This window comes from Bactrocera tryoni, chromosome 2 (assembly GCF_016617805.1).
Source record: "Bactrocera tryoni isolate S06 chromosome 2, CSIRO_BtryS06_freeze2, whole genome shotgun sequence".
NCBI classification, from domain to species: Eukaryota; Metazoa; Arthropoda; class Insecta; order Diptera; family Tephritidae; genus Bactrocera; species Bactrocera tryoni.
Window position 1 is genome coordinate 62,368,374 of NC_052500.1, and position 26,975 is coordinate 62,395,348.

The following is a 26,975-nucleotide window of genomic DNA, read 5'->3' on the forward strand; positions in this document are numbered from 1 at the left end:
GAAATTAGATGAATCTAATTACGATTCGTGGAGTCTACAGCTGCAAAGTGTTCTAGTGCATCAAGAATTGTGGTCCGTTACGTGCGGAGAGACTGCTTGTCCAGTCGAGGGTGCAGATGAGAAAAGCGTGTTACTTTGGAAAGCAAAGGATGAAAAAGCAAAGGCCACAATTATCCTTAGCATAACACCTATGCAAATAAGCCATATTAAAACCTGCAACACAGCGAATGATGCATGGAAGCGATTAAAAGAGGTGCACATACCAGAAGGTCCGGTAAGAAAAGTGACATTGTTTAAGCAGCTAATTGCTACTCGAATGGCTGATGAAGAGTGTATTCAGCAATATGTTTGCAAGTTTACAACACTCGCAGAAAAGCTAAAAGAAATTGAAGTTGACCTGAAAAAGGAATTGATTGTTATTATGCTACAGGTAAGCCTTCCAAAAAGCTTTGAAAATCTGGTAGTTGCTTTGGAATCGCGTGATACGCTACCATCGCTTAATGCAGTTAAAATCAAGCTGATAGAAGAAGGCGAACGAAGAAAAATAAGCAATTCTATATATGTATACCGAAAGTAGGGCGCAGGCGTTCATGGCACAAGAAAGCACATACGCTGAAAAAAGGTGTTTGGTTAACGCAAAGTCAAATGACACAGCAAGTTCAAATAGCAAAAGCAATGGCAAAAGCACACGATCGAACCTCAAATGCTATTTCTGTGGAAAAAAAAGCCATTTCGCGGCACAATGCAAAGAGAAACAACGAGAACATTCTATGCAACAAAATGTAAAGAAAAATGGTCTGTTCGTCGCAAAGCAATGATCGTTTTTACATAGCGGCAGCTTGGTGCGTCGACAGCGGCGCTTCGTCACCAGTGGTGGACCATTTTAGCATTTTTGCAGCTAAATTTAGCTTTTTTTTGTATTTAGCCGCAAAATTTTCATTTAGCATTTAGCATTTTCTTAGCTTTTTGCGATTATTAGTTAAGGATTTTTTAGCATTATTCTATCCAAAAAATTTCAGATGTTTTATTACTTTTTTGTATAAATAAAATCTGATAATTTTTAGTTGACTACACATTTATACATAAGTATAACCATGGCAACCATTTGCGTAGTGATTAAAAAATAAAATCTGGCATCACAGCTCAATAGAACAGCTGTGTTTTCATTCATCTCTAATAAAACAAAAAATAGCAATTTGTTTAACATAGACAATGGAAAGGTTGGTAGTTAACTAAAAAATGAAATTATGTGTAAATTTAAGTAATGATAATGATTTTTATAGGCATCTTAAAAGAAGTGACCCAAATGATTTAGATATTAACGAAGTTAGCAGTGACTCCGAAGAAAACACGTGCCGGCCCAGCACCAGTAAAAGGTAAATAAGTACTTATTCCGTGTGTTAAAAATGTACTAAAAATCATATACTCGTAAATATTGCAGAAAATATACCCAAAGAACCAGAAAAAGCTGGTTTAATGATCCGAGACTATGCAAGTGGATTGTCGAGCTAAATGATCAGGAGGTAAAGTGTAAGTACACTTCTTACTCATGAAAAAACTTCTAAGCATTTAGCAGCAGCATCGCCTTTCACAAAAAACAATCAAAAAAAACTCGATTTTCACCCACTAAACAGCAATTCCAAAGTAAAAGCAGCAGAATTATGAGAAGCTTTATATGTAGCGGTACACACTACGATAAGGTCAGCCGATCATTTAGTCCGTTTACAAAAATATATATTTATTGATAGCAAGGTCGCCGTTGGCATGACATTGGGTCGAACAAACAAATACTGTAGCAGCAGTAATATGATTGCTGATATTCTTACTAAGAATTTAGCAAGATCAACTCATGAGAAACTTACTGAATTATTGGGGTTGAAATAAATATCACAGATTAATGTTGCACGAATATGCTCACTGAGGAGGCGTGTTGGAAGGCAACCCTGTCAAATCACATATTCATGCAGCCCTGAGTTTTTCATTTTTTACTTTGAATGTACTTTTTCTAACTCACTTCCGTTTTGACTTTTGAACCAATAAACTTCATTTTTGTACTCTAATATTAAAAGCAATATTATAGAACCGTTTTATTGGAACCGGGAATATTCCACAAGGTACGACCTTCCAACAGGTTATGGGCCCAGGTGCAAATTCCTGGGAGCCGAGTAAAATGAGTGCGTCATTTTTTAATATTGAGAAATTAGATGAATCTAATTACGATTCGTGGAGTCTACAGCTGCAAAGTGTTCTAGTGCATCAAGAATTGTGGTCCGTTACGTGCGGAGAGACTGCTTGTCCAGTCGAGGGTGCAGATGAGAAAAGCGTGTTACTTTGGAAAGCAAAGGATGAAAAAGCAAAGGCCACAATTATCCTTAGCATAACACCTATGCAAATAAGCCATATTAAAACCTGCAACACAGCGAATGATGCATGGAAGCGATTAAAAGAGGTGCACATACCAGAAGGTCCGGTAAGAAAAGTGACATTGTTTAAGCAGCTAATTGCTACTCGAATGGCTGATGAAGAGTGTATTCAGCAATATGTTTGCAAGTTTACAACACTCGCAGAAAAGCTAAAAGAAATTGAAGTTGACCTGAAAGAGGAATTGATTGTTATTATGCTACAGGTAAGCCTTCCAAAAAGCTTTGAAAATCTGGTAGTTGCTTTGGAATCGCGTGATACGCTACCATCGCTTAATGCAGTTAAAATCAAGCTGATAGAAGAAGGCGAACGAAGAAAAATAAGCAATTCTATATATGTATACCGAAAGTAGGGCGCAGGCGTTCATTGCACAAGAAAGCACATACGCTGAAAAAAGGTGTTTGGTTAACGCAAAGTCAAATGACACAGCAAGTTCAAATAGCAAAAGCAATGGCAAAAGCACACGATCGAACCTCAAATGCTATTTCTGTGGAAAAAAAGGCCATTTCGCGGCACAATGCAAAGAGAAACAACGAGAACATTCTATGCAACAAAATGTAAAGAAAAATGGTCTGTTCGTCGCAAGCAATGACCGTTTTTACATAGCGGTGCTTGGTGCGTCGACAGCGGCGCTTCGTCACCAGTGTGACCATTTTAGCATTTTTGCAGCTAAATTTAGCTTTTTTTTTGTATTTAGCCGCAAAATTTTCATTTAGAATTTAGCATTTTTCTTAGCTTTTTGCGATTATTAGTTTAGCATTTTTTAGCATTATTCTATCCAAAAAATTTCAAATATTTTATTACTTTTTTGTATAAATAAAATCTGATAATTTTTAGTTGACTACACATTTATACATGTTACCATGGCAACCATTTGCGTAGTGATTAAAAAATAAAATCTGGCATCACAGCTCAATAGAACCGCTGTGTTTTCATTCATCTCTAATAAAACAAAAAATAGCAATTTGTTTAACATAGACAATGGAAAGGTTGGTAGTTAACTAAAAAATGAAATTATGTGTAAATTTAAGTAATCATAATGATTTTTATAGGTATCTTAAAAGAAGTGACCCAAATGATTTAGATATTGACGAAGTTAGCAGTGACTCCGAAGAAAACACGTGCCGGCCTGCACCAGTAAAAGGTAAATAAATACTTATTCCGTGTGTTAAAAATGTACTAAAAATCATATACTCGTAAATATTGCAGAAAATATACCCAAAGAACCAAAAAAAGCTGGTTTAATGATGCGAGACTATGCAAGTGGATTGTCGAGCTAAATGATCAGGAGGTAAAGTGTAAATACTGCCATTGTACTTTAAAACCAAAACTAAGTACACTTCTTACTCATGGAAAAATTTCTAAGCATTTAGCAGCAGCATCGCCTTTCACAAAAAACAATCAAAAAACACTCGATTTTCACCCACTAAAATGCAATTCCAAAGTAAAAGCAGCAGAATTATTAGAAGTTTTATATGTAGCGGTACACACTACGATAAGGTCAGCCGATCATTTAGTCCGTTTACAAAAATACATATTTATTGATAGCAAGGTCGCCGTTGGCATGACATTGGGTCGAACAAACTAAAATATTGTAGCAGCAGTAATATGATTGCTGATATTCTTACTAAGAATTTAGCAAGACAAACCCATGAGAAACTTACTGAATTATTGGGGTTGAAATAAATATCACAGATTAATGTTACAAGAATATGCTCATTGAGGAGGCGTGTTGGAAGGCAACCCTGTCAACTCACATATTCATGCAGCCCTGCGTTTTTCATTTTTACTTTGAATGTACTTTTTATAACTTACTTGCGTTTTGACTTTGAATCAATAAACTTCATTTTGTACTTTAATAGAAAAGCAATATTATAGAACCGTTTTATTTGCACCGGGAATATTCCACAAGGTACGACCTTCCAACAAAAATGAATAATAAATTTCACTTAGAAGGTTCAGTAGAACGTTTATATACTCCAAGGAATAATGAGGTATTGATTTTTGATGTGTATACTACATTTTTTACCGTTAAACATTCGAACTTTATTATTACAAAATAGTACTGATACTTTAGAAAAGGCAAGCAATAATATTTTGAATGACATTCAAATATTAAATAAAAGTAATTCTAAGGATAATTTAAGTACCTAATAATACTAATGGTTATCGAAACACGTTAAATCTAAATAATTCAAATAATAATAATAATCAGTTTCGGCAAAATACTAAATTTCAAAATAATTATGGAAATTTCAGAAATAACTTTCAAAATAATAGCGGAAATTTCAGAAATAATAGTGGAAATTTTAGAAATAATTTTCAAAAATGTGCTTTTAATAATGGTAGATACTTCAGAGATAATAATAATTATCAAAATAATAACAGTGGTAATTTTGTTGGTCGAAATCTCAGCCCAGAACAACAAACAACACCTATGGAGGTAGATAACTTGCAAACATACGAAAATTTTCGTCTTTCTCCACTACAAACGAATTACCCTTAATGAATCTTACCATTAATGATAACAGAATCAGGTGTTTCATTGATAGTGGTTCCATGACCACATTAGGCAACCTCGATACATTTAAAAACTACAATAATAAAAGAAAATTAAAAAAGCCTGTATTGTTAAAAACATTAATGGGGACTCGCTTAATTTCTGAGGAAATTATAGTTGATGTTCCTATAGAATTCAATATGGTAGATAAAACTATGTCTATAAAATTGGTGGAATTTGTGAACAAACCATTTGATTGTATAATTGGCGCAAACATATTGTTGCTCCTCAAGGCATCCATTGATTTCTCTATTGGTGCATTGGTAATAAATAATCGGACCTTTCAAGAACTTACAAAAGTAAGCAATCATTTAATGATTTTATGATCAACAATCCGGGAAAGAAAATCGAAATTTCTGATATAGCAAATCTTACAAGGACTCCATTTTTGCGAGCTTTTTCTCCCGACAATATTATCAAAGGATTTTTAGCCACTGGAATATTTCCATACGATTCATTAATTTTTTCTGAGTGTGACTTTTCCCATTCTGAAATCGAAATAAGTTCCGATGTTACCATCGAAACTAATCAAGCCGAACGTATTGAGAATTGCTTGCCAACTGATGCTATCCGGAGGTCACCATCTGAACCGAATTGTTTTTCTCCAGAGGTTATTCGCCCGCTTCCCGTACTGAAGAAGAAGAAAATCTTATCTAAAAACCAAGGCAAGTCAAGAATATATACAGATTCTCCAAATCACGATTAGAGGAATTGAGAGAACAAAGCGTTAATAAATCCAAGTTGCCAAAGCTAACGCTTTGTAAAAAAACAAAAACATTGCGCAATCCAAAAGCTAAAAAGCAGCGGAAGATAAGTTCATCATCCAGTGAAGACGGTTCCTACAGCTTGGCTGATTCTGTTAAATCCTTTAATTTTGGTGACGATCTCAACAACGAGGAAACAGCTATGGAGGTCACTGATGGAATTCCCGTTGAAAGCGAAAATTCCATGAATGAACATAAATCTTTAGAGGACGAAATGAATATTAAAGAGAATATATTTGTGCTGGTTAAATTCACGAACAAAACTGATTTTTATGTCATTGGTGTAGTCGTAGAAGTGAATAGTTCTACGTGCATCGTAAAATTTCTAAGACGTCAGCTCAAAACGCAAATCTTTTATGAACCTAATATCGAAGACAAAAGCTGGGTTTCTAGGCAGGACACAGTGCGTACGTTGCCTACGCCTGAACATGGACCAGGAACTTCTCGAACACAAAGCAAATTTATTTTTAACGTTTCGTCATATATGGGTTCTCATAGTAACTTGGTTATAAGTTGGAAAACAAATGGAAGAGAAGACTAAATATCAACTCATATCAACAATAATTATGAGAGAAAGTATCTGCTCTTGCTTTGGTTTCTCTAAAAAAATGGATTTTTGGACTTAACGTGTCGAAACCTCCCCCTTCTACCCTATACATACGGCATAAAAACATTGTATCCAGAGGTTTAGGAAGTCAACCTATCTTATAGGCACAATGAAGACATGTTTACAAATTTCGTTCATACTAAAGTAAAGACTGAAGAGTTACGCTATCGATGAACGAGAAGTGTCAGAAACTTACGTCGCGAGTGTAGAGCAGTAAAAGCCATTAAGCTAACAGAAGTTATAATGGGTTGTCAAAAAAGTCTTGCGGTATTTTCGCTAGTTGGCGCTGAAAGCGCGTAGTTCTACTTTTATTCGTCGCATCGGGAGCTCGGATGGGAGTTTCTTTTGCATCCACCGTATAGTCCGGATCTCGCACCAAGTGATTACCACCTGTTTCGGTCCATGGCGAACGCCATGGTAGTCTGAAGTTGGCCACAAGAGAGTCCTGTGAAAATTGGCTCTCCGAGTTTTTTGCCAATAGGGAAGCGAGCTTCTATGAGAGGGGCATTATGAAGTTGGCATCTCGTTGGGAACGCGTCATCGAACAAAACGGCGCATAAATGACTGTGATCGCATTATTGTAACCACAACAATTGAAAATTCAATAAAAATACCGCAAGACTGTTTTTGACAACCTAATATAATCAAGTGAGAAGTGTAATAAAATATAAGGTGAAGCAGTAGAAGCAGAGAAGCTAAATACTGAAGGTGAAAGACAGTATTGTCGTTAAAGTATAGAAGAGATAAGACAGTAAGAGTGAATGAGACACCAATTTTCAGAATAGAAAAATACAATAAAGAAAAGTGAAGTAGAGACAAGGAAAAAGCACAGCGAAAGAGTGACAACAATATTGTTTAAACAAGTATGAAGAATGACAGAAATCATCAGAAGACGTAAGATGCAAAGTACTTAAGAAGGACGTGAGTGAGTATAAGGAATAAAAAATAAACAAACAACAAGATATGTTAGACAACCAAAAAACTAGACAACAAATTAGAAAACTGTAAAGAATGAGTTACCAGTGAAAAAGAAACTAATCAAAATCAGCGAATAACAAGAAGTATGTGGCTATAATAAGTCATCATAATAACAGATGTTAAGTAAAATAAATACAAGTCTTTCTAAAAGAAGCAAGAAAGACAGGCAAACAACGATTGTTGGAGAAGAGTAGTTATTGACATCAAAAATAAGTAATAATAAGGCTAATAATTAAAAAAAAAAAGGAGCAGCAATAGCAGTTTTCACCAAATAAAAACACAATTTCATAAGAAAAATTTATAACTAAGTGAGAAAAAGAAAATATAAGTAAATGAATTTGAAGTAGTAAAGTAACTAAATTAAACATAGAATACAGAAAGCAAAGCAAACCAAAAATAAAAAATAATTAATTAATTAAGGAATTGAAAACTGAGTTATAAATTAATTATTATAAGTAACATTTTAAGCCGCAAATCAATTTTTCAAAGCATTTTTGTTACAGATACTTCAAGTCTTAAAAATATTACATAATATTATATATATTGTAAAATTGAAGTACACCTACATTTACTTCTTTTTTGTATGAAATATTAATTAATTTTTAAATACTTAATTTATGTAGCACGTATAAATTATATTAATATACTATATAAGTATGTAAGACAAAGAAATGCGACCGTGTGGACTGAACGTTTTTGACACATGACAACACTGACTGAACGAAAAAGGGACTCGAACGGAATAAAACCAATAACGGACGACACTTGAATAGCGGACGGCGAACAAGAAAGTCATATTGTAAAGCACCAGTTATTTAATAAAATATTGATCTTTTGTACAATTGCACTATAAAGAACCAGTACTTTAATAAAAGCGAAATTGATCTGTCATTTGTAAAGTTTGATAAAGTGAAATGTAATAAAGTGAAGGTAATAAAATGAAATCTATTGTGAAGCGAAGTTGGTCCAGTTCTCTGCACATCAGCCATTGGTTTCAGCAAACCGGACTTAGCGAGTCCGCTACGTTTTTCTATATATCGGTCGGTTGGCCGTACGCTATATCCTGTCATTGGAGGCTCAACGCAAGCTATCCTACATATATACATTTAATTACTTTATACCTAATTTTTTATATTGATAATATTCATAGTTGTAAAATATTGTAAGACCATGGAGGAACAAACGATTTTACGTATGACAGTAGAGACGTTGAAGGCACATCTAAGAAGAGTTGGGTTAAGTGTTCAAGGACGGAAAATTGTACTTAGAGACAGATTTCTAAGACATCTTAATCTCATGCAGACCCATGAAGAAGATATTGATGGTGAATCCGCGTATGAGGAAGCAGTTACACAACGAGCGGTTGCAATCAGTAGCAACTTGACGCTAAGAGATATTTAAGACAAAAAGATGGTAAATTACTAATCGAAAGGGAAATAAGAAAATGCGAAAATAAATTTTATTCAGCTTAATTTTTTAAAAAAAAAAAGTTAAATAATTCATTTTGTATGATAAAAAGAAATAATACTTGTTTATCAGACATGCTAAATAATAAACATGCTAATTGTACAAAGATTAAAGAAGCAAATAAAGTAATAAATATTATAAAAGACGGTGCCATAATAGTTTCCGGAAAACATATTGTGAATAATCATACAATAGTCGGAGGATATTTGATAACTTTTTTGAAGATAATATAATTATTGATGGTATAAAATATGAAAATCCGACTGGAAAAATTTTTAATTATTTAAAAGAAGGAAAATTTAAGTAATTTTTTATTAGATTTGCAGTTCCTTTTAGTTTCATCACTGCTTTCTATCATTGTGAATATTCACAGTAAACAAATCAAAAATTACACATCTATTACTTTTTCTATTACAACGAAATATGTACGTTTTCCTTTGAATTTTAATAAATATATATGTACATATGTGAATAGCGAGTTGGCTGCACGCGTTCGAAATAAAGCATTATAAAAAGTTGAACTTTGGATCTAATTATTTTATAAAAGAAAATTCAACATTTTGGTAAACGAATATATGAAACAACAAATATTGATTTAAGATTAGAAAACTTTAACATATTAAATCCAATAAAACAAGAAATTAAAAGAAATCCTATTTGATGGACATTTAGTACTTTTATTGATAATCATATTAGCTTATTTTATTACAAAAGTGATAACATACAGTAGACGCTCACAAATTAGAACTCTCAGAAATTAGAACATCCAGAAATTAGAACCAGAGTTTTTAATGTATTGATTGCTCTGAAATTAGAACTTGAAGTTCTAATTTCTGAGCATTTTTTTTTTATTTTAAACACAACCATTTTTTGTTTGCATTGACCGCTCTGAAATTAGAACTTGAGGTTCTAATTTCTGAGAGCTTTTTTTTCATTTTTAACACAAGGGAATTCCCATTCTTGATTTTTATTTTACTGAACAAATGTAAAATAGAAAGGGGAATCCCCAAGTTATATTTTAGTTTTTGTTTTGCCTTATTTTCCTAATTTCTGAGAATTTTTTTTTCATTTTTAACACAGGGGAATTCCCATTCTTGGTTTTTATATTACTGAACAAATGTAAAATAGAGAGGGGAATCCCCAAGTTATATTTTAGTTTTTGTTTTACCATATTTTTGGTGTTTTTGTCATTCCTATGTGAAATTTGATACACGTGGACATATTTTGCTAGACTCTACCGAAAACTAAAAATAACTTCCTTAAATCTAAAATAAGCGTAAAAAAGCCACTTTATCTTTAGAAACCAAAGTAAAGATATTGGAAAAGCTGGACAAAGGAGTTCAAGGGAATCGTCTAGCGCTAGATTTCAATGTAAGCAAATCTGCCATCAGCTATATCAAGTCAAATAGATCATCTACATATATTAAATGCTGTTTCCAACACTTATCAGGAAGCATCAAATAAAACTATGCATAGTGCCGAATATCCGAAAAAAGAAAGTCGTCTTTATGAGTGGTTTTTCAAACATCGCGAAAGGAAGTGTACACTGACAGGAACAATATTAAAGGAAAAAGCTAAACAAATTTTTGGTGAAGAATATCCCGATAAAAATAAAAATGCATTCCGAGCAAGCGATGGATGGTTTACTAAATTTAAAAAGCGACACGGCATTCGTTTTTTAAAAATTGGTGGCGAGATTCTTTCTAGTGATATTGCCTCCATCACTCCATTTATTCACAGATTCCGTGCAAAAGTCACTGAGATGGGGTTAATGGAGTCGCAATTATATAATGTGGACGAAACCGGATTATTTTATCGTTGCCTACCAGATAAAACATATAGTGTCTCTGCTTGTGAAAAAAGTGCGTCTGGATACAAAATTCAAAAGGAACGAATATCAATTTTACTTGGTTCAAATGCTGATGGCTCTCACAAATTAGTGCCTTCTTAGTTATTGGAAAAGCCAAAAATCCCAGGAGCTTCAAAGGTTTTAATAATCCACTTCATTACAACTTTTCCAAAAATGCTTGGATGACGTCTCGGATCTGTCATGATTGGTTTCACAAGATATTTATTAATGAAGTAAGAGGAAATAATTGTGCTTTTAATTTCTTTAATTTTAAAATATTTTTTTGTTTACAGGTCATCCAGTTTTCTCAAAAAAATAACTTGCCTCCGAAGGCTCTTTTGCTTATCGATAACTGCTCCGCGCATGCACCGATTGAGCATCTTCAAAGCAAAGATGGCAACATAGTTGCATATTTCTTGCCGCCAAATGTGACAGCAGCTGTGCAACCAATGGATCAAAATCCCATTAAGTTAACAAAACTTGTTTACAGAAGTAAGTTACTTGCTGAAATAATAGCTGAAGGTGGTGCACTGAATAGTCTGTTGAAATCCCATTCCATCCGAAAGGCAATAATATTTCTGAAACAAGCTTGGGATGAGATAACTCCAAAAGTGATGAGGAATTCTTGGTCAAAGTTGCTAAATTGGGACTCTGACCAATACGACAGCGATGATGATGTGCCACTAGCAGAGTTGCTTAACAAAAATGAGGACTGCAATGAATCTCTCCAAGTAAATCAAACTCTTTTAGCAGAAATTGATCCAAACAGTTTCATGTGTATTGCTGACATCGAGAAATGGAATGAAGATGAGTTTGAAGACCGAACTGGTGATGACCTAAGTAGCGATGATGAGTTTTCTGATAGCAGTGAAGACGATGTTGTTGATGACACACCAGTTATTTCAAATGTTATAGCTATTGAAAGCGTTAACAATTTAATAAATTGGTGCAACAAGAGTGAATTGTCTTCCAGTAAGCACATGACCAATCTTTTGGCCCTCCGTAACGATATTGTTATATCGGATTTAAAGAAACCAAAAAAACAAACAAATATTACTGATTATATGTCAAACAAAAATTAATTTTGAACTGAGCCCTTATCCTGAGTTTTTAATTAATTTCTGAAATTTTTAGTTGTTTTTTTTTTTTAATAATTGTTATGTAATGAACTGAATTGTTATGTTTAAAAAAAAATAAGAAAAGAAATAAAAAAAATGTTTTTATATAGTTTTTGGAAGTGGCTTAACTCTTAGTTTTATTATTCACGTTAAAAAAAAACCGTCCAGAAATTAGAACATTTCGGAAATTAGAACTACCCCAAAAACAAAGTGGTTCTAATTTCCGAGCGTCTACTGTACTTATATTATATTAAATATTAAAATTCAAAAGAAAAAGAGAAAATGTTAATAAAACCATCAACTCAAATTAACAACTTACAGAATATACATACATATGTAAGTTAGCACCCCATACATTCAAAATGTATCATATGATGCATTAATATCATATGATACAAAGCAATATAATATGACACCACTAAATCGCTGAGAGTGCGACACGTGTAGTGGCAACCTATGGGAAGCGCAGCGTCAGCAAACTCCATACCCGTTGCAGCGGCAAACATAGGTCTAGAGTTAAGTGTAATTAATTGTAAATTTTAGTTCTTGCGCAGAATTCAATAAAGGCGCATAGCTCCCAAATAAAGGGGCATTGCTCCCAAAAAAAGGAGCATAGCTCCCGAAAACCATTTTTTTTATTAAAACTAACTAAACGTTTTTTAACTTGTATATTCGAAAACGGGACGCTTCGATTTAGAGGTGGGAGAGTTAAAGCCACCAATAGCCAACGGCACTTATGCCTAAAAACAACAATAATCATATAAATTCATTATGTCAAATATGTTATTGACACATCGCCAATTAGGCAGCGGCCATCAACTATAAATTATGGCTCATTTTAAATAGAATTAGACAGCACATCATCTAACACCTAAGCTCTGCACTTCTTAGAATGTAAGATGAAACTTTGTATTGTACCTTTCGCAAAACGCAATTTGCATACAGGCGATGATGATACTGACGAAGCATGTATTTAACAGAACATTGATTTAATCAATTATTAACCAGCTGATTAAAAAACAAAGACTTAGTTTTCCAAAAAACAAAAAAAAAATGCGAAGGAAAAGTAAAAACATAAAATAATAGATGCGCTTTCCAAAAAACAGTCATTAAACCTAATCATACATGTAGGACCGGTAAACTCGACCGTACTAGATCCAGCGCTGATTGAAAAAAATATAATAATCTATTCTATCCATAGATCCGCAAGTTTGGACGCGGTTGTAATAATTGAACTATACCATAATTCTCAAGTATAGTTCTTTCAACCAATCTGTTATCACCGCTAGGTGCAAAAGGTTAGGTTAGACTAAATTCTAACTAGGGTGCTGTCGTGTAAGGAGCAAGTGAGATCTTAGTAAGAAATTTAAACTCGAATAACGAGTAATAAAACGTTAAGTTATTTGAATAAGAAATAAAAATCGGAGTCAAAGTAGAATTTCAATATCAGCAATTCATTTAGTAAACCCATTACAATTGGTGTTAGAAGTGGGATTATTAAATAAAGTTCTATAAGAGATGAGTTTTAGAATGGCTAAGTTTAATGAACTGGTAAGGCTGAGCTCATGCTACTACCGGGGTCACAGCTGGTGGACGGCCTACGCTAAGTAGGTTAGCTGCGAATAGTAATACGCAGCCTCCGATCAAGAGCTGCAGAAGAGGAGGGCTTGGCTCAAAATGTCTCACGCGCCCAATGAACCTCCCGCGAAGAGGCGAGAAGATGCCGCCTTAAAATAAGCGTCCACAACCACCACCGGGGTTGTACCGAGGGAGAACCTACCCAAGAGAGGGAGGCAACAAAGCGACGAGGGAACAGAAGACGACGAAAAACCCTGGGCCAGAGCCCATCAGAATTAAGACCAGTAAAATTCTGATTATGGTGTACTGGAAAACCGATACGGATCAGATTGACAAAGCGCTGGGGAGGACAGTATTCTGTCACCCTCAGTAGATAGGAGTGACATCTTACCGAAATGGCTGGCAGGCTAATATTGCTCTCACCTCCGTCTCGTTAAAACCATGGCAGGTCTTCAAGTACGTTCAATGCACGTTGCCAAAAAAAAATGAACACACCGCAGCAACAGCAAAAAACCCAACAGAAAGAACAACAGAACAAAGATGGTCAAGAAGAGGCATACGGCACAGTCTTCCGTAGAAGCAGTAAAGTTTACTGAACTAAAGATTCCACAACTTAAATTTTCATGTATAGTTTTATCAACGAATCAGTTACCTTTACAACTATAATTGAAGTTTCTGTTTTATACAATTCCGACAAGAAATAATAATAATTAATAAAAAAAAAATATTGACTTTGAGAAGCCAGATAAATATATTTCACAAGATGGTTCTTCAAAAGATATTATAGAGACTATTACTATCCAGCACATTGCTTTTGCAAAAAAATATACGAAGTTGAATAAACAACGCACATAGGTCGATTACTCAAAATTAGCTGGCCAAAAGTCCATTTTTTTAATAAAAGGTTATCAAGAAATAGTATTTACATAGAAAAAGAAATAGCCCAGTAATAAGAGTTTACCACCTCCACCCACCTAACATGCACTGTATGCTTGCGCCCGTATTTCGAAACTTGATCTTCGCATTACTTGTCTGCTATTGTTTTTTTGTGATCTCAGTTGACGAAGTTAAATAATCATTATTTTTGTGCTTTCGAATTATTGTTTCGCACATATTGTGATTGGATTTGAACAATTCAGGTAATATTTGTTATATTCGATGGATTTCGAAGTGATTACTGCTCGCAAGTGAATGTGTTAACAAAAGCGTTAGGTTATTTGAATTAGAAATAATATTACAATTGGTGTCAGAAGTGAGATAATGAAAGAAATTTCCATAAGTGTTCAGATTTCTGAACAGTTTTTAACGGTTGCAATTTTAGATATGAATCATCAACATATGTAAATATACTCTTAATCATTGATATATATTTATCAATTACCTATTATATAGATTGTAAGAGTTGTAGGCTTTGCAATACTGTATGCGAAGTACTGCCTATTGTAAAGGATCACATATGATCCTAAAGTAAAGAACAGATGGTGTTTTCACTTTCGAAAAATCGACTTTTTTTGTCTTATCTTATTGCTTAACATTTCAAGAATATGTCCTTAAAATTTTAAGTCGATAGAAGTAACATTCTTAGAGTTATCGTCTTATTAGTCTCCTGGCCTTTAATGCTCTAACTCTAACAGCTGAGGGCGGCCGGGATAGAAGTGCAGCTTTAGACGAGTTTTTCTCAAAACGACTTTTTAAAGTCCGTGTCATTTCAAAACTACTTGATCGATTCATTTATAACTTTGAACACATTTTTAACATATAAAATATCGCCCCCCCAACGTTTATTAAATAATTTTTTTTTCATTAAGGGTGTTTTCCACCCACAAAATGGCAGAATTTTTAGTGGAAAATAACAGTTTACACTTTAGATGGCCGCCAAAAACTTTCGAATGCAAACAAAAATTAACAGAGAACGTTGGGGGAGAGATTTGATTATAGTTTAACTAATTTTTCTTTATTTTTTATTTTCAGATAATTTCCGGCCGAGTTATAGTGAACACCGCAAATTCTTTTTTTCTCAAGACGTTCTGGGAAAAGCATTTACCTTCTTCATATCACTGAAGTTGACATAAAGCCATAACGGCAATGCGTTTGGAAAAATACCACAATCTTATATTTAGGTATAAAATCGATTTTATAATATATATTTAGAATAATAAAATATTTCTAAGACTGCAAATGTCGAACCAACAATTTAAATAGACTACCAAACAGTGCTAAAGGAATCCACAAATAAGTGCCAAGTGCCAAGAGCAAATAAGGCAAATAAGTTCAAAAGAAAAAAAAATCGAAATATAAAACTAAAAGCTGTGCATAAAACGTTGTTTGAATTTGCGAATATCTAACATATCGATAAATCGATAAAGCATTTTAGGCACTTGTTTAATCAGCTGTTTTTCGCAGGTAAATTTTAAGAATGTCTTCAAGTGACTGCAGCATTATATGAAACACCTAAAAAACAGAGAAAAGTTAAAGTAAAAAGACTGCAAAAGTTTAAAAACGAATGGAAAAGTAAATTTCCATAGCTTGAAAAAGATGAAGATCAGTTCAAAGCAAAATGTTCTATCTGTGCAATAACTTTTTCAATTGATAAAAGTGGCATAGGTCAAGTAAGATTCAAAATTGTTTAATACGTGGTTTTTAGTTTAAAGTTATCATTATTTTAGATAAAACAGCATAGTGAATCTAACACGCACGCAAGTAAATTAAAAATTACGCAACAATCTTCAATTTTAAATAATTTTCTACGATTGAATAAAGAATTTTCAAAATAAATACAATATCACCTTATTTTTTGGGCACAGTAGTATACAAGTTAACAATAGTTAACGTAATGAAGTTCCCATACTGTCAAAAATTGCAATGCATGCAGTCTGGATCGTTTACTTCATGCGTGATCAAATTAAATGTTTGGTCAGCGATTGTAATTCGATGATCAGCTCGATGCAAGAGCATGGCACATGAGCGTGGGAATGCTTATGGAAGTAATTAGAGACCGACGCTAACGGCGGCAGCGACGGTAAGAATAGTAGGTTAGCAGTAAGCTTACTGATTATTAAATAAACAGTTTTTGAAAGAAACTCAAAGTGTTAACTCAATTAAAATAACTTGGGTAGACGACAACACTGTCGCTACCGCTGAAGTGAAGTGATACGAAGTCAATTAAAAATAACTTATACGTTCAGCGCAGAATCCAGCGGATTGTGCCAGCCGTGGTGTGACTCCATCAGAGTTGCTGAGTCACCATTTATGGTGGTCGGGCCCAGATTGGTTATGTCAGAAAACAACCCCATTTGACCAGGCACCGAAGTTACAAGCTGGCGAACGTATAACTATCCGGAGTGAAGAGAGGTCAAGAGATTTAACCTTCGCATCCTCAATTAGATTGCAGCTTACCATCACACAAAATATTCCACTAACACAGCGTTTTAGTTCCATCAAACGACTTATCAGAACTACAGCCATAGTTCTGCGCTGGTTACCAAGGTATCGCCATTTTCGACAACATCTTGTTACAACCCCAGAGTTGGATAACCGTAACCTTACTTTTACAACCGGGAAATTTCGAAGCAGTTGCTTCGACCGGGCAGGATGTCTTAAATTTATTTTAAATTTATTATTTCATTTCACACTATGCACCCTGTGCGTTGTACCTCAATTACCTAGTATTCCTTACTTCTATTATTTCGTTTAACTATTGTATTACTATCGCTGTAAAGATCTCTTCTAGTTTGGATTGCCGTAATAAACGGACGTGTCTTAGTCCTGCGTTTGATTTAATCATTAACACTTTTATTTAGGTATAAAATCGATTTTCTTGTACATATATACACATTTAACAATCCATATCGAGTTGCTTTAAATCATTAACTTCATTTATTTAAGTTAATTAACCTTCTTCATATTACTGAAGTTGACATAAAGCATAACAGCAGTGCGTTTGGAAAAATACCACAATCTTATATTTAGGTATAAAATCGATTTTATTATATATATTTAGTCTGTCGTCAATCGTTTGAGTTAAAGAATCATCCCCGGAAAAGAAAACATAGTAGCTGATGCAATGTCACGTATCGACGTCCTACATACTCCAAGCACCATCGACTTCGCCAAACTTGCGGAGAGTCGAAAGTCTGACTCAGAGCTCAAAGACTTACAAGCTTCGAATTCCAGCCTATTAATTAAACCATTTACGATTCCAGGCAGCGATATAGACATCTTTTGTGATGTAAGCATTAGCCAAGTTCGACCATACTTAACTCCTTCGTTTCGTAAAACAGCTTTCGACTCCATACACAATTTGGCACACACCGGCGCCGCTAAAACAACAAAATTAATCGCAGAGAAATTCGTGAGGCCGCACATCTGAAAAGATTGCCGCTTATGGTCCAGGTAGCTAAAGTTCAGCGCCACAATAGAGCACCGTTGTCAATATTTACGTTAATAGAGCAGCGATTTGACCACATAAATATGGATATCATCGGACCATTACCACTCTGCAAGGGTTATCGATACTGTTTGACAAGAGTCGATTGAGAATTCGCGATGGTTGGGGGCATTCCCGCTCGAAAACATGACGACAGAGACCATTGCTTTCAATTTCTACACACACTGGATCGGTAAATTTGAAGTACCGAGTAGAGTAACAACAGATCAAGGTAATTTGAATCTACACAATTTCGAGTTTTCGTGCGCAGCAACACAATTCGTCAACCTCTTCAACAACCACCATACGAGGGACCATTTCCCGTAGTTGAACGCAGCGACAAATTCTTCAAAATCAAAGTCCGAGGAAAGGACGTAAATATTTCCATCGACCTGTTAAAGTCAGCTTTCGTCGCCGAGTATTACCAAACCCTGTCGAATCAAATAATTCAACATAAATGTGGGATCCGAATACCGGACTAGAAGTGGTCAACAATACAACGCTGACAAAAGAACACAATTACACGCAACCCTTTAACTGGACGAACTTTTGACGAAACACGAACAAAGACAAACCAGCCAAAGTTCAGTTGAGTTTGAGTTGCCGTCAACTGTAAGTCGTGCCGAGCCGTTGTCCGCGAAAACGTTTATGCTAGTGCGTATGTGTGTACTACATGTAATCTTAAGAACTATATTCAAGACTTTGTTTTTTAAAGAATAAACACTGGTTGAACGTTTAAATGTTGTGTTTAATATCCTGACGGGGAGTGTGGGTGGTGGTCACTATAGTAGTCCCCACAAGTGGTGTCAGAACTGGGATTGAATCGGTACGTGAAAAGTGACGCTTACAGTAAAATAAGCCGGGTAAAGGAAAAATTGTCGAGCAGTGCAATAAAACATTACGCGCATCTAAAACGCTCAAATTGAATATTCTTTAACCCATCGTTGCCAAGCGCAACATTTCGAATTGTTTTTTTATTTCTAAAATAAGGAAATAAATCTATGAAATGTAAGATAGTCTCAAAAAGAAGTACTAACAGATAGACAACAATTTTTTTTATGGCTTTTCAAATACAAATGCATTTTATTTTTATCATTCAAAAACTGCTAATTGAGTCATCTCGGGATCGATATATTCATCCAATCATAAAAAATATTAATTTAAATAAACCTTTACTTTTTACACTATACAAAGCTTTAACAATATCTTCTTTGTGATATAAACCCTTTTGGTGGACAAAACTACCTACACGTGTTGTTTATCTTACATTTCTAGGAAACGTTGCGTTTACGCAACCTTAGGAATAACAATAGTCTGTTATTGTTGTTACTCAGCATGCCATTCGTGTTAGAAATGTAATGTGTCAATAATGGGTTCTCGCTATTCAAGGAGTAGTTCTGTTTTGTTTTTATTATTCAGTTGGTTCTAGAACGTTGAGCTAATAACATAGATAACTTGATATGAGACTCTTTGGTTCGAGAGAGAGCTGTCAAAACTATGCTAATAGTATCACATAGTAATATCTAAAAACGTTAAGTGAGTGTATACAAATCAGTAAATAATAAGGCGAAATATTATGGCTTGGCAGCGATTACTATCTTCTCAAGAAATTCTGAGTACCTTAGAAGAGGAAGAGGATTTACAAGATGCCCACTCAAATCGATGCCGTATACATCCCCCCGACGGTTGACAATGTTACATGACGAGGAAGGCCTAGATGATGACGCGCTAGGTGATTTTGACAATATTGTGTCCACTGATATCGCTGGAACATATGAAATACACCGATTTACCCTTAGAGCCTGAAAACACGCAAAAGGTGAGCTCGGTCCTTCAACATCAAGAAGCCAAGACTGTCAAAGAAGTCCCCAAAATGTGTTCCAGACTGAAAAAAGAACATCCGACCCTATATGAGATTGTCCTACAAGAGTGATGAAACAGTAATGACACAAAATATTGAAGAACGTGTGGGTGGAAAAACACCTTTGAAGTATTTTCACTATTTTTAGTGATGAAATTTGGGAAACAGATTGTATGTTTCTCCGGAAAAATATGCTCGTTGACCATAACCGTCATTCATTTATCCTCTACGGTAGCAGAACTCAAAAGATTTTATGGTATATTATTATTGTCTGGCTATCATTCTTTACCAGCAACGAAATTGTACTGGTCAAAAGATGAAGACAAAAATGTATCAATTGTAAGAAATTGTATGAGTCGGAACAAATTTTACTCTATAAAGGAAAACATTCATCTATGTGATAATGCAGATCTGGATAAAAATGATAAATTCGCTAAATTGCGTCCTATTTTCGATGTAATGAATCAAAAGAATATGCAGTTTGGAATATTCTCACTCAACTTGTCAATTGACGAAGAAATGGTGCCGTACTTTGGACCTCATAGTTGCAAGATGTTCATCAAAGGAAAGCCTGTAAGATTTGGATTGAAGATACGGTGCTCGTGTATTTCAAATGGTTATCTGTGTAGGTTTATTCCATAGGGCGAAAAGGATAGTAACGACAATAGAAATGATTTAGGTCTATGAGAAAAAAACTGTTCTGGACCTATTGTCATGTCATTGAAGATCCTCGCAAACATCGCATTTTTTGACAACTTCTTTTCTTCGCACAAATTATTTTTGCATTCTGAAAGAGAGAAGGCTATTTTGCCACTGGTACTATTCGAGAAAATAGAACAATGAATAAAACCATGATAAATACGAAAACTCTTCAGAAAAAAGAGAGAGGATCATTTGATTTCAGCTTTGACCAAAAACATGAAGTATTATTAGTTCGATGGAATGACAATTCTGTGGTGACTGTGGCTACTAACAACGCAAAAATCGAACCATTGGATACGGCAAAACGTTACGATAGAAAAATAACAAAAAATGGTGAATGTGCCACAGCCCCAGGTTATAGCAGATTATAATAAAAATATGGGAGGCGTCGATCTGCATGATAATGGAATTGCCAATTATAGAAGTTCGAGTAAGAGGGAGAAAAGTGGTGGTAGCCACTGTTCATCGAATTTGATAGATAGTGTTTTAGTAAACTCGTGGAAGATTTACAATCTGGCAAATGAGCGATCTATGACTCAAATAAATTTAAATCTTACGTTGCTGTTAGTTTGATGAAAACCGAAGAAGCCCAACAATCAGATAATTCTCACTTTTGGGTAATTCAAATAGAAATTTAGGAAGACCATCCAAAAACGCATTACCTTCCAATATTCAAGGCTTCGATAATATTGGTCATGTCATAGAAGAGCACGAAAATAAACGTCGAAGAAGATGCAGACAGTGTAAAGTACAACTAAATTTATATGTGTAAAAATATCAAATACATCTTCATGCTGATTGTTTTAAAATATTTCACTCACGCTAATCGCTATAGTATTAGCGTAAGTGAAATATTTTAAATGTATTTTTATGACTTGCTTGTATAATATACAGTGGCTCACAGCTTATTTGACCCACCTTATATTTTCAAAAATAAATGAGTATAACTTATTAACTAAAAAAGATAGCAAAAAAACAAAAACGCAGTTATTTTAGTGGATATTGAAGGAATAAAAAGGCGCTTAAATTTTATTAAATTCACAAAAGGTATCATATTTATTCAACTTTAAAGAAAAATACTGATTTTTTCAATGTCACAGCTTATTTGACCCACTGCATTTAATGAACAGCTTCTCTTCCAAGAAGCTTAGCCTAACGGTGCTTTTTTTGTTTACATTTTGCTAATTATATTTGCACATAGAATTTTCACTTTTGATTGGATTTTGTCAAGAAAGCACGTGTTACAACCATGGGAAGACGCACAACGATAGAACAACGAGAATTAGTCCTTAAACACTATAAAAACGGACTTTCTCGACGAGAAATTGCAAAAATTGTGCATATACCAGATGGTACCGTGAAAGCTATCATCCACAGATTCGTTTTCGAAAACCGCATCGAAAATAAAGGAAGAAAAGCGCCAAACAAGGTTTTTAGTAGAACTGATGAACGCTATATTGTGCAAAAAATTAAAAAGGACCCAAGGATTTCAGCCCCAAAACTAGCCAGTGAGATGCAGGACATAACCGGCAAAACATTTTGTACGGAAACTGTCCGACGTGTTTTAAGAGAACATAATTTTCACGGTCGAGTTGCTCGCAAGAAGCCGTTTATTAATAAAAAAAATAGAGACAACCGCTTGACGTTCGCAAAGGAGCACATAAAACAGGATCCAGGATTCTGGAATGATGTCATTTTTGCTGATGAGTCCAAATTCAATATTTTTGGATCCGATGGATGTTCATATGTGTGAAGGAAGCCCAATACAGAGCTTAAGGATAAGCACCTAAAGCCGACTGTAAAGCATGGCGGTGGCCATGTAATGGTGTGGGCCTGTATGTCGGCTGCAGGTGTTGGAAGGCTTCAGTTCATAGAGTCAACAATGGACAAAATGCTTTATCTCAATATCCTAAAGGATAATTTGATTCAAAGCGCCGAGGATCTAGGAATAAAGGACGATTTTAGATTTTACCAAGACAACGATCCCAAACATACTTCGGGAATCGTTCAAACTTGGCTAATTTACAATTGCCCTCATGTGATGAAACCACCGGCGCAATCACCCGACCTGAACGTGATTGAAAATCTGTGGTCAATTTTGGATACCAATATCCGCAAACGACAGATCTCCAATAAAAACGATCTTAAAGTTGCGTTAATGGAGGAGTGGGCTAAAATACCTCCAGAAACAACCAAAAAGTTGGTGGAATCTATGCCAAAGCGCCTAAAAATGGTCATAGACGAAAAGGGAGGCCATACAAAATATTAAAATTTTATTATCCTTTTGTTATTTTGTTAATTTTTATTTAATTTAAGAAATGGGTCAAATAAGCTGTGACATTGAAATAAATCAGTATTTTTCTTTTAAGTTGAGTAAATCTGAAACCTTTTGTGAATTTAATAAAATTTAAGCGCCTTGTTATTCCCTCAATATCCACTAAAACAACTACGTTTTTATTTTTTTTGCTATCTTTTTTAGTTAAAAAGTTATACTCATTTATTTTTGAAAATATAAGGTGGGTCAAATAAGCTGTGAGCCACTGTAAGTTTCAGTAATCCCAACGTTGTAATATTTTTTTAACATTTCACGGAATGAAAAATAATTAATCAATATTTTTTTTTTAATGATTTTCTCTTTTTTATATTTTTTTAAACGTAAGAAACAATTTATGCAATATTTTTTAAAATAATCGGTTAATAATATCAATAAGCAATAAACATATTTACAAACCATGCAAAATATTTCGTTTCGTAAAGTGGGCACATAACGCCAAGTTGTACATAACGCCAAGTTGTACATAACGCTAAATTTGTACATAACGCTGAGATTGTACATGACGCGTAACGAACGGCTAAAATTTGAAATCAGCGACGAATCGGCACCGACACTAGCAACGGGAGATGCATAAAATATATATGTTCAACGGAATGCTCACCACAGTAAATAAGGGTGGATGCATGTAAATGACATCGGCAGAGGCTGAGCAGTAACGAGACAGCGAACGAATAAGAGCAGTGCACTTGTGTAACAGCGATCGCAACATAAATAAGAGAGGCAATGTAACGAGTTCCATTCAATTGTATTAGAGGAGATTTTGCACGGCGGTGGCTGTAAGTGCGAAATAGAAGCGTTTTGCTGCAGCGAGTTTACGAGTTGCGTGAATTCTGTACAAAAGGCTTGTGTGCAGAGAGTTTGTGTGGCGGTGGCTGTATAGCACAAACACACTGTGTTTTGAAAATATTGCTGGAGGCGGTGAAATTTCGTTACTTTGGGTTTACGACACGGTTGCGTGGCAGTAGCTGGAGAGGAGAGCGTCGATATAAGGAGAGCAGCAAGGTTGAGAGAATTTCGTCGAGTTGCGGGAAGCAGATAAGTAGAAAGTAGTAGCTAAATAATTGATAAAATGCAAACGAATGAATTGTTGTTGTTAAAACTAAGTGAAGAATTTGATACAAAATAGTGAAACAATTTGAATTTAAAGTATAATTCTATACCATTGTTAGCTTTAAGAGAAAACGAAAGCACACTAATTTTTTAAACGCTCTAACGTTTTCAGAACACATTTGTTTAACATTATATTTTATAACTGTGTTTTTTTTTGTTATCGCTGACAACGACTGAATACCATGGAACGGCGCGAAATTTTAAATTTGAATGTGAGTGGGTTGAAACAAAAAGCCGTTTTGCTAATTATATTATGTGCCAGTATATTTACAAAAACTAATTTTAATATTTTTTGATGGAAGGAAATAAACAACGAACAATGTGGACAAACAGTGACGAAAATGTTTTAATTGAATTGTGGCGTGAACAAGTCGGAGACTTGCGACGTGCTAAACGAAATTTGCCCATCTATGCCGATATATCTGTGCAAATGGCACATAAATTTACTCCAAAAGAAGTTCATGTAAAAATAAGGAGTCTGACACAAAAATATAGGTATACTATACTACATCAAAATAATTTGTTTGACATTATTAACTTTTGTGAAATTGCAGAGAGGCAAAGAAAAAAGTTGGACCCTCGGGGGGCAGTCCATCGGGATGGAAACATTTTGATGCGGTCCATCAAATTATCGCACTGACGGCAGCCAATACTGCTGAAATCTACGAATCAAGATACTCAGCTGATACTTTGCAAATATTTTGCGCGACGTGCAGGTGTAGTAAAGTTTAAGAAGTCTTAAAAATGAATTTTTAATCAATTTAACAGTGAATAACTTGGTGGATAGTGAGTGTAGTTTGCTTCTTAAATACAAAAAAAGCAAGGAAACAAAGTTTTTGGCGTAAAAAAAAGAGGTGTATGACCGAAATTTTAAAGAAGACGGCAATAGTAAAATCGCAAAACTTCTTTAAAACAATTCGATTTTATCCTCAGGATATATATATATCACATTTTCGGATGTCTCGTGAAACACAATTAATGATAATAATTAAGTTATAAACAAAAATAAAGAACGATTTCGCTTGCCTCATTTCTTCCATATAAATTTTGTAGATGCCGATTTTGTCACTTTTTCGCGCACGAAATGTCAAAATTTGAGCTGCTCGAACGTTTGACATTTGCAAAAGTTGCTACATTTTTGCGTCTATATTGCCGCAGTGATTGAGACTCGAACACCGCCAAACTTTGAAAGTTTAAAACAAATCGCCGACAATAATTTGGTGCGTGGACTAAATACAAATTATATTAATACTAATACAAATTGTGTTACATGCAATAAATCAAAAATATGTGCAGTGCCTTTTCCAAAGAAGTGTGAAAAAGAATCGAAACCAATACTAGAACTGGTGCACACAGGCGTCTGTGATCCGATTAACGAAAATCAGTTGGTGGCACAAGGTATGTATTTTCTCACTTTTACAAACGATTTTTCGACAATGATAATAAGTTCAGCGAATTCTTAAATGAATGTGGGATTAGAATTGAGATCGTATTCCATAGTTCATCAAAATGAACAGATAAGTGGCAACCACTTATCCGAATGTCAAATAGTGGATGCCAACTGTGGCTTACGTAAAAGTTGTGGGCGGTAAAGCTTAGCGTCCATCAAATTCATTTATTCATTCCTGATCGTAACGCCGTGCGCAACACAACGCACCGCGCTGAACTTTGTGACATTTTTTAGAAAGTTAAATTATATATGTATTCCTATGCATTTTTTATACAAATAAACGGAACAATTTAAGTGACTATAATTTGAATATTTCTACATGAATACGAAATTAAAAGACTGTGCCATATAAGTTAGCACATTAGTCTGCCCACTGTACTGTTCTTAGAACTACTCCACGTCAGCCAGTTAACGCAGCAATAGTCCGCGTTTTCTCATCAACTTGCCAATTCTTCACTACAACAACAGCAGGTGCAGTAGCAGCAGTAATGCCAAAATTGTGCCAAGAGTATGAAAATCAAGCAGGACTTCTATTTTTAAGTTTCAGTACTAATTTTCATCATTTCAACAACAGCATTATTTCAATAAAAGCACATAGTGCTGAGAAAAGAATTGGCGCCCAACACGGATAGAACCAAAACAAGGAATACTGAATACTGAGGACTACTGGAGGACTAGCGAAACCATACCAAGGACAATTGATAACATGATCTATAATATTATTATGTAATCAATATAAACAAAAAGCAAAAAAAAAATAAATGAATAAATAAACAAAAAATGTATTGAAGTTAATTTTGAATTTAATAAATAGCTCATAGACTAAGATATATATGTGGGGTTGAGCAACGCTGAAACCCTTTTTCGCATAAAGCTCTTCTTCGCAAGTTTCGAACAACAAGCGCAAAACCAGAAAGTGCGAATGTTAGACGAACACTTGTTGAGTAAACGCGTAGCCGTGCGCATTTGACGAATTTATCAGAAGACGACCGAAGTGTATCCTTTTTAAAGAAACTCAACTACCAATATCTTTTTCTCTTTTTAAAAACTAAATATCCTATTCGTGTAAATTTAAAGTTAATTGTTAATCGTTCTTTTGTAATATTCATCCGTGTTATAAAATAAAACTATCATATTCTAAAGTGTAAAACAATAGAAGATTGCAAGCGTAAATTTTATTTGAACAGAAGAAAACTACTTCGTAAGTGCGTGGGTGTAATCCCCACATATATTTACATGAAATCGGTCGTTTAGTAGATAAAAGTTTTGCTACAATACAAAAGATCGTTACTAAGTATAAAACTGTGGGGACACCCAGAAAATAAGTCGCGCTCCGGTCGCCCACGGGTCTTCAGTCATAGGGAAAATAGCTTAATTGTAAGCAAAGTAAGAACAAATCCCAAGATAAGTGCCCCTAAACTAAAATCTGAAATGGAAAATGAGATTGGAAAACAATGTAGTACCCCAACTATTCGACGTATATTGTATAATGCTGGCTATCATGGACGTAGTAAAGCCTTTCGTGAGTACCGTCAGCCGACATAAACGGATCGCATTTGCAAAAGATTACGAAAAGCATGACCAAACATACTGGAACCAAGTCATATTTTCAGATGAATGCAAATTTAGTATAAGTGGATCCCAAGGGTCGTGAAAAGGTATGGAGAAAAGTTAACGCAGAGTTAGATCCTATTAATATGACTGGCACTGTTAAACATGGTGGGGGTTCGGTCATGGTTTGGCGGTGCA

At 34.6% G+C, this 26,975-nt stretch overlaps 1 pseudogene; it reads left to right on the plus strand.

Annotated features, from left to right (window-relative positions):
* The first annotated feature begins 1,123 nt into the window (after positions 1 to 1,123).
* LOC120768827 lies at positions 1,124 to 11,747 on the plus strand (annotated as a pseudogene).
* The last annotated feature ends 15,228 nt before the right edge of the window (positions 11,748 to 26,975 follow it).